The sequence below is a fragment of the Capsicum annuum genome, chromosome 3, assembly GCF_002878395.1.
Source record: "Capsicum annuum cultivar UCD-10X-F1 chromosome 3, UCD10Xv1.1, whole genome shotgun sequence".
NCBI lineage: Eukaryota > Viridiplantae > Streptophyta > Magnoliopsida > Solanales > Solanaceae > Capsicum > Capsicum annuum.
Window position 1 is genome coordinate 185,982,684 of NC_061113.1, and position 8,729 is coordinate 185,991,412.

The following is an 8,729-nucleotide window of genomic DNA, read 5'->3' on the forward strand; positions in this document are numbered from 1 at the left end:
TAGACTATTAATTAATTATTTCCAAAAGAGGGAATTTAAAAAAAAAGTAAAAAATTTATAAACTGAAGAAAAAAGTAAGCAAATATTAGTTTATGTTCTGAAAATCAATGAGAATAATAAACTAGTACTGTATTCCTCTTCATAACTACATAGGTTGTTCATTCTAGCAATCTATTCCTATGTGTTGCAAGCAAAATCTATAAGAATAGGTTTATATAAACATCTCTCGACCTTGGTTAGATGCAGAGGCGAATCCAAGATTTCGAACTTGAGGGTTTTCAATAAAATAAATAAAGTTAGAAAAAATTAAATGGAAAAAAAAGAAACCTCCACAAGGGTTCGAACTCACGATCAGCAGTACCATGGCATGCATCTCAAGTGTGCCCCTCCTACCACTGAGTTAACCCATTACTTTGTTATGAGTTCCCACTTTTAATGTTTAAACCTAATGAGAATTTTCCTAATATAATTATAAGCCTTATGGCAGAGGGTGGGGGTTCCCGAGAACCCCACCCACTACCGTAGATCCGTCCCTAGTTAGATGAATTTCTTTTTTCTCCTCTCGGTCTCTTGGTGTATCACTTTTTAACCCTTGTTCTTGATCTCAAATTGAATTTCCTATTACGACTCAAGTTATTAGATGAAGGTTAATAGTTTTAAATCTCTGTTATTTTCTTTTCTAATTTCTACCTCTCTCGAGCAAGTCTAGAATTCAGGAGAGTTCTAATATTTCACGCTTGTTAGAAAGTAATCATAACAAAGAAAGTATCAATACATGCTTTTCGGTGATGATCAAGACTCCGAAGAAAGCTTGAAGTTTGTTTTTGCTGCTCCGAAAAAGGTAAACATACCTTTTTCTTTTAGTTTTATCATTATTTTCTTCTTCATCTCCTTCTTCATAGTTTCATAGTTGTGTAGTTGTAATTTTATTTGCTGGGATTATTTTTTGTAGACGGCCTTAAAGGCCATAGGATGTTGTGATATCAATATTATGGCTATTTTTAATGTTCATGGTGTAAAATGAGCTAACAATAGTTGAATGTGTTTCTTTAACTTTCTTCTTTGATTATTATGATTAGATGAATAAAGTTTCAACCTTTGCTTGATTAAAATACGAACTCATGCCTTGTTTGAATTCATTATTGATGTATATGTTCACTTTTAGCATGTAAAATTGTTTCCTTTATGTCAAGAAAATAGTTACTATTTTTAAGGGTTTGTAAAATTGTTTCTCAATTCAAAGTAGTGAGTTACTTGTACCTAGGGATTTGGTGTTATTTTTTGAAAGATTATCATAGTGTACTATGTTTGTGGCCTAATAATTTGTAAAATCACCGTTTAAGGTTGAAGTTGACCACTTTAGCATACACATGATAGTTGGCTCATTCATATGTAAAAATTATAATTTAAGTACTACTTTTAAGCTCTAACTCCTTTATCAATTCTTAATTCTTTTGATTAAAGATTTATATTTCTCCATAATTATATCCTATGATGAAATTGTAAGTTCTTTTAATATATGTTTGTGGTCATGATTTACTCATTTTCATGGTTAAAATTGTCTTTGATTTTCTTTTATTTAGATTGAAAAGCTATTAGGGTTATAGATTTTGTTGAAATGGTGTAAACTAAAATAGGAGTTGGCACAATTGGACACTTTTCTTAGAATTAATTTTTTACTATTTTTCCTACCTTGTCTTTGAATATAATTTTTCAAACCTGTTTAATATATGTAATTTATTTCATCGTGCTTATTGATTTATTTCTTGAAGTATTTTTGTGCATTTAAACGTCCCATTTTTATTCAGATACTACCATAATTTTTTCTTCAAATCTGTTGATTGACTCCTCTTGGTATTGAAAAAAGTGTTGTTGCATTAGTATGTCTTGTATTTCATATTTGAGATGCCACAAAAAGATTTCTTTATTTGTTGCTTATTCCCGTTTTATGTCTTTAATGAAAAAATTCCTTAGACTTTATTATATCATAGTATTTGGTGAAAATATAGTGTTAATCTATAGGAAATATTTTTCTAAATTTTAAGCAACTATGCTTGTGGATCTGTGTCTTTCTTTTCAAGGGCTAGTTGATTATATTGTGCTAGATTCAATTTTTTGTAAGATTGCTTAAGAGATGGGTTGATTTCCTTTTCGTTGGATAATTTGATTTGCTTTGATATCATAGTTTACTATTTCTTTATACTTGAGAATGATATCTTTTCCATCTCATCATTTATCTATTAAGTGTAGAATTTTCGAACACATGTTAATTTCTTTTTTATCTTTTTCTTTACATGATTCTACTTTGGAGTCTAAATGAATTCCTTTCCTCTTGCATTTCGTAATGGGTCAATAAGGCCTATCTTTTCTAGTCAAGTCTGAATTTTAAGTTCAAAGTCGATTATATGGTGTGCAGATGCAAGAAAATGGAAGAAGAATAAAAATGGATCAAAACTCATTGATGAGGTCGCTAAGAGACTTGAAAAGTTTTGGGTTTTATTATTGTCTTATTCTTTATTTATTCATTTAGTTATTTATTAGTCCATTCATTTGGGGACTCGAAACCAAAGTTGTAATCTAATACTGGTAAAGCAGATTTTAGGCCCCAAAGGTCCAAAAGGATAGTTTAGGACAGATTGTGGGCCAAAAGCCTGAATGATTATATTAGGACCGGTGATGGACCAAAAGCCCAAGAATTTAGATTAAGACAGGTGAAGATGGGCGAAAATCCCAAATTAGCTTAGGTCGGGGTTTGTGGATTTGGGGCTAATGGCTTAAGTCTTTTAGTCTCCACCTTTCCCTTTTATATGCTAGTTATTTTTTAGCTTTCTTAGACTTAGTTAAAAATTCCCCCTAAGTCGTCAAAATTTACTTTACACAAATATTGAAGACAATTTTTTCTTTAATTATATTCTTTTTAAAAATCAATTTTTCTTTTTAAAGTTAGTCAAAAACATTGTTTTCAAATAGTCCGGATGACCGCAAGTTAGCGGTTACTTTTGGTGCCTTAAAAACCTTCCAAGAATATTAATAGGAACCATTTCATCGAAATTTTTAAATTTAAAAGATTTTTTCTGTTTTGAATCATTTAAGTAATATTTTTAGTTTTTCTTGATATTTTCTCAAAAATCAAGTGGCGACTCTGTAATTTTTTAAATTATTTCAAAATTTTCTTTAAAATTTTGAAATGGTTTAAATAGTCGAAATCAAGTATTTTCCAACCCTTCAAATTAAAAAAGGACAAAACAGAAATGACGACTCCACTAGGAAAAATAACTAGCTTCTAACCAAATATTTGAATTAGCTTCTTTGACTAATTGTTGTAGTGTTTAAACCGTTTATGTGGCTATATGTTTAAATTTTATCGAATTAAATTATTTCATTTCATAACATACTTCTCATTTGAAATATATAAATTATTTGGAGTTTCGTGGATGTCTCGATCCCTATTTTTCAATTCCAAATTAAATGTTGAGAATGCGACGATTTATTAGCACGTTAGGCATCTGGTGGTTGTTCATATTTCCAAATCCATGTCATTCGCTTGGGAACCTGGTTCAAATTCACTCTTGATACAAGAACAGCCCACAAACTCAAGGAAAACACAAGATAACAAGAAGAATAACAACACAAGATAACAAAAACCAACGGTTTTCACTAAAAAAAGAACAAACTAGTACATGAAAGTGAAGATAGGTAGTGAGACATACACTATTAAATGACCAAAGAACCAAAGGATATCTCAAATCCAAGGAACCCTAAGACTTACAATAGTAACACCACACTCCTACGAAGACACAAGAGGGAATCCACCACTTAAGCACCAACATTTCTAGCCAATTTTACAACACAAGTGAGTACCATACTTGTTCTTGCCCTAGTTTTGGTTACAACTCACTCACTCTCTAGAGAATAGTCTTTCATTATCATTTAACAACTAAAGAACTAAAGACCTAAAAGTAATCTATTTATAGACTTATTACAAACATAAGTGAAATGTCCCAAAAGCCCTTAATGAAGGGAAGACAAAGGGTGCCTAAGGAGTATAGTGTATGATCCGTTCTTAGTGTGTGATATGGTATTCCTTTGCACTTCACTTGCACGCTTCAAGTCTCGGGTTCGATGCGTACTCTCATAAGTTTATCTCCGTGATTATTCGTGTATCATCCTCTCCATCTTGAGAGAAATTTGCCCACAAATTCATGGCTTCACCTCGTTCAATTGGACACTTAAAGGAAGCCACTCAAAACAGTCCGCAAAACATGGAGAACCCGCAAACTCAATAACAACAAATCTCGGCCGATATCTTCATTTTGAATCTTGGCTTCCTCTCCATCTTGAGCTTTACCTTTAATATCATCTGATTCAAGTCTCCTACCATCATACAAGCATTGTTGTAGACCTCATATCCTTCATGTTCCTTTCTACCATTCTCCTCTACATGGACATATCGGTTTTCGTAAAGTGAAGCTTCGGTCAAGAGAGTTGGTTTAGTGAAGCGAAGCTTCGGTTGTGGAGCTTCAACGGAAGGAATTTGAATTGGTGAAAGTTGACGCCTTTGGTTAAGTGGATCTTGGATGGGAGGGTTTAGTTTTAGTGTAGGCATTTGGCGTCCAAGTCCTTGTTGGACTTGATCGAATTATGGGGAAATGGGCCTAGTTATGTCTTGGTTTTGAGGGCTATTTGGAGCTTGGCTTGCGGAATTAGGTGATGGTATTGGAGGATTGGACATTGGAAGTAAAGAGTCGGGAGTCAAAGCACGAGAGTTCCTTCGAATCTCTTTCGATACAAGAAAAACTTTAGAAGGCTCAAAAACTACTCAAAACAGTCCACAAATCAACTAGAAACCGAGGACCCCTTTGAGAGCAACTTTCGGCCAACAATAACAACATAAGGATTACAAGATACAAGGTGTATTTTAACACCAAAACAGCAGAAACAACAAGAACAATATGAACACAAGATGATAAAAAATAAGACACAAGATTCGGATTTAACAATAACAACAAGAACACAAGATTACAACACAAACAATAAACAAGATTACAAGAAGGTAAAAGGATAGATAGATAAACCACATGAAGGTATAATCTTAAGAACCCAAGAATGGACAATCTTGGAACCTTAACACTACACACAACAATAAATCTATCTCTTACAAAGACACAAGATCAGAATCCACCTCCCAAGCATCAATGTTTCCAAGCAAACAACAACAAAAGAGAATTCACCCTATTATTGTATCCTAGTTTTGGTTTTACCTCCAAAGAGAAGAGAGGACTTGTGTTTTTCCAATGTCTTAAGACTTACAACATAATCAATAAACTAAGTAAATAAAACCCTACATTGTTATTTATATAGCTATTACAAGATATAAGTTAAAATGACCAAAAGGGCCTTCAAAGAGTGGGCTTCCCACCAAGTATAAGTTATGGGATGATTTTGGTGTGTTTTGGGCATCTTCTATACTTCAATTTCACACACCAAGTCTTGGGACCAATGCGCACCATATTCATGATTATTCTTGTGTCATCCTCTCCATCTTGAGAGGAATTTGCCCACAAATTCACAGTTTTATCTCATTCAATTGGCCACTTCAAAAGAAACCACTCAAAACAGTTCGAAAAATAATAAGAGCCCGATAGCTCAATAATAACAAGGGACGTATCAAAGATGAGCTAAAAACATCCCACAAGAGATCCACAAAAAAATAGTCCATAAGCTATCCAAACACGAGAGCATAATGACAAAAAGTCTCAGATCCAATATCTTCATTTTGACCCTCGACTCCCTCTCCCTCTTGAGATTATCCTTCAATCTCATCCGACTCAAGTCTCCTTCTATCATATAAATATCATCGTAGACTCTATATTCTTCATGTATCTCTCTGCCATGTTCCTCTTCTTGAATGTATCGGTTTTAGGAAAGAGAAGTTTTGGTTGAGAGGTTCAATTTGGTAACGTGGAGCTTCGGTTGTGGATCTTGGATAGGAGAAAATTGGCTTCCAAGTCCTCCTTGTTGGAATTGATAAACTTGCGAGGGAAGTGGTCTATCTTGTTCTTAGTTTTAAGGGTTATTTGGAGCTTGGCTTGTGGCATTATTTTGTGGTCTTGGAGGATTAGTCATTGAAAGTAAAGTTTCGGGAGTAAAAGCACAAAAGTTCCTTCGACTCTCATTTTGATCCAACCTCTCACTCATAGTTACCACATCCGACTCAATTTTTTCAAGACCCACATTTGCCCTAGCAATGTTTTGGGACAAAGCATCAAGGAGGGCCAATATGGTTTCCATTATGCCTAAGAAGTTACCTGCAAAACAACAAACAAGTTAGATGTACAAGAATGGTCCTCACACTCCCTCTCTATTGTTTTGTCTCTCGGATTTTTTTTTACTTTGGTCTCACAAGTGTCATAACTTTGCTTGTACTCCGTGAGGCATTGAGAGGTGGACCAAGTATTACAATGACTCAAAATAATAAGACACACAAAGGAACGTATACACGAAGGACGGTTTCAAAACTAACTTACAATCTAGTACTAGCTTGTAAGTTAGTAATGGAATCAACAAATGAAACTAATGGAATAACACAATGAAACTAAAAGATCAAAATTTGAGCCAAAATTATTGTGTGAACAGTGTATATGGTGATGTGGCGGTCCACGTGGCAGTCCACTAGTGGTTCGGTTCTTGACAAATTTTGATTTCACAATTTGGACTTTGGTGGAAATTGTTCAATGGAGGGAAATACAAACTAGTCTTTGGAGTTCCTTTTTCAATTCAAATTTCAAGACTTACAAGTCTTTTACTAGACTTGTACTTCTCCTTAAAACATGGACCCTTGTTTTATGGAAAAGGTTGAGATGTGATGTAAAGTCTTTTTGGTAGTTGGGGGGTCTTTCAAGATTCAACAAATACTATACCTTGTCTTTCACCTTTTTAAGATCTAAGTTCACTTTAATATTAACAAGGTGATGAATATGGTGAAGAACCTCAAGAACACAGAAACCACAACAAGAAAAACCAACAAAAATCTTCCAAGAACAACAAATCCATCACAACAAGGTCAAAAATCTCACGACCAAGACCACAAGGATAGCAACAACAATCGGCTAAGTCCCCTTGGTGTTGTGTTTTTGGTTTTACAAAAGGTGAAGGTTGTGATGAACAAAAAGAACACAACAAAAATCTTTCAAGATATAAAACAACACCAAAACACAAGGCCTTCAACTCGGTCAAGGCTAGAACAATAACAACGTCCAATCGGCCACACTTTGTTCACAACAACAATATTAACAATTCAAGCTCAAGTTTGGATCGACTCAAAGTGTTAGCGAGGAACAAAACTAACACTACAAACACAAAATACAAGTAAAATACTCCTATACCAAGACTCAAGAACAAATCTCAGCCAAGAACACAATTTCGGCCAAGACAACAACAATGGACAAATTGCAATTTTTTCTGAAATTTTCAGCTTTTCAACATTTTTTTTTATTTTCTAAAAAGCAAGCCCAAGATTGATCTTGTAGGAACAAGATCAAGCCATGCTTTGATACCAAATGATACAAGAACATCCCACAAACTCAAGGACAACATAAGATAACAAGAAGAATAACAACACAAGAGAACAAGAACTAACGGTTTTCACTAAAACAAGAACAAACAAGTACATGAAAGTAAAGATAGGTAGTGAGACATACACTATTACAAGACCAAATAATCCAAGGATATCTCAAATCCAAGGACCCCTAAGACTTAGAATAGTAACACCACACTCCTACGAAGACACAAGAGGGAATCCACCACTTAAGCACCAACGTTTTTAGCCAATTTGCAACGCAAGTGAGTACCACACGTGTCCTTGCCCTAGTTTCGGTTACAACTCACTCTCTCTATAAAGAATAGTCTTTCAATATCATTTAAAAACTAAAGAACTAAAGACCTAAAACTATTCTATTTATAGACTTATTACAAACATAAGTGAAATGTCCCAAAAGCCCTTAATGAAGGGAAGACAAAAGGTGCCTATGGAGTGTAGTGTATGACCCGTTCTTAGTGTGTGATATGGTATTCCTTTGCACTTCACTTGCATGCTTTGAGTCTCGGGTTAGACGCGTACTCTCATAAGTTCATCTCCATGATTATTCTTGTATCAACTCTAGACACCTAGCATAGAGCAAAAATAAAAATCCTCTTTTTAGGCATGAGCCTAGGACAAACCAATACCTGAGGGGGTATTGGGACCATTAGAAAACTTATCCTACGTCTATTGGTCATGAGTTAATTATACATGAATCATATTTATGTGTAGAAGAAATATATGTTACTTAATCCAATCCATTATCTGTTAGGGGTAGGCGGAAGACTTACTTTATCTGCTTTCGTGTAAGGATGCCTCAACCATACACCAATTAAGAGAAGAATTAAAATGAGTCAGGCAACAGGTTGATGATACTGGGCGGTGTTTGATCAATTTGGATGATTTCATAGTTTTGTAGATTGATAACATAGAAAGAATAATCTATAAGAGTAGAGCATAGTTATGTGGGAGTCACCTGATTACCAATAGATATCACATATGGCAAATGGTCGATAAATCTAAGAGGGAAAAGGCCGATGAAGGAGCATCTAGGCGCTAGTTTTTCTATCCCCTAGGGGACCTTGTTCTTTCTTTTATATTATCTTCCCTTTCCCTAAAGATTGTATCCCTTTTGTGCAACTTTGTAAGA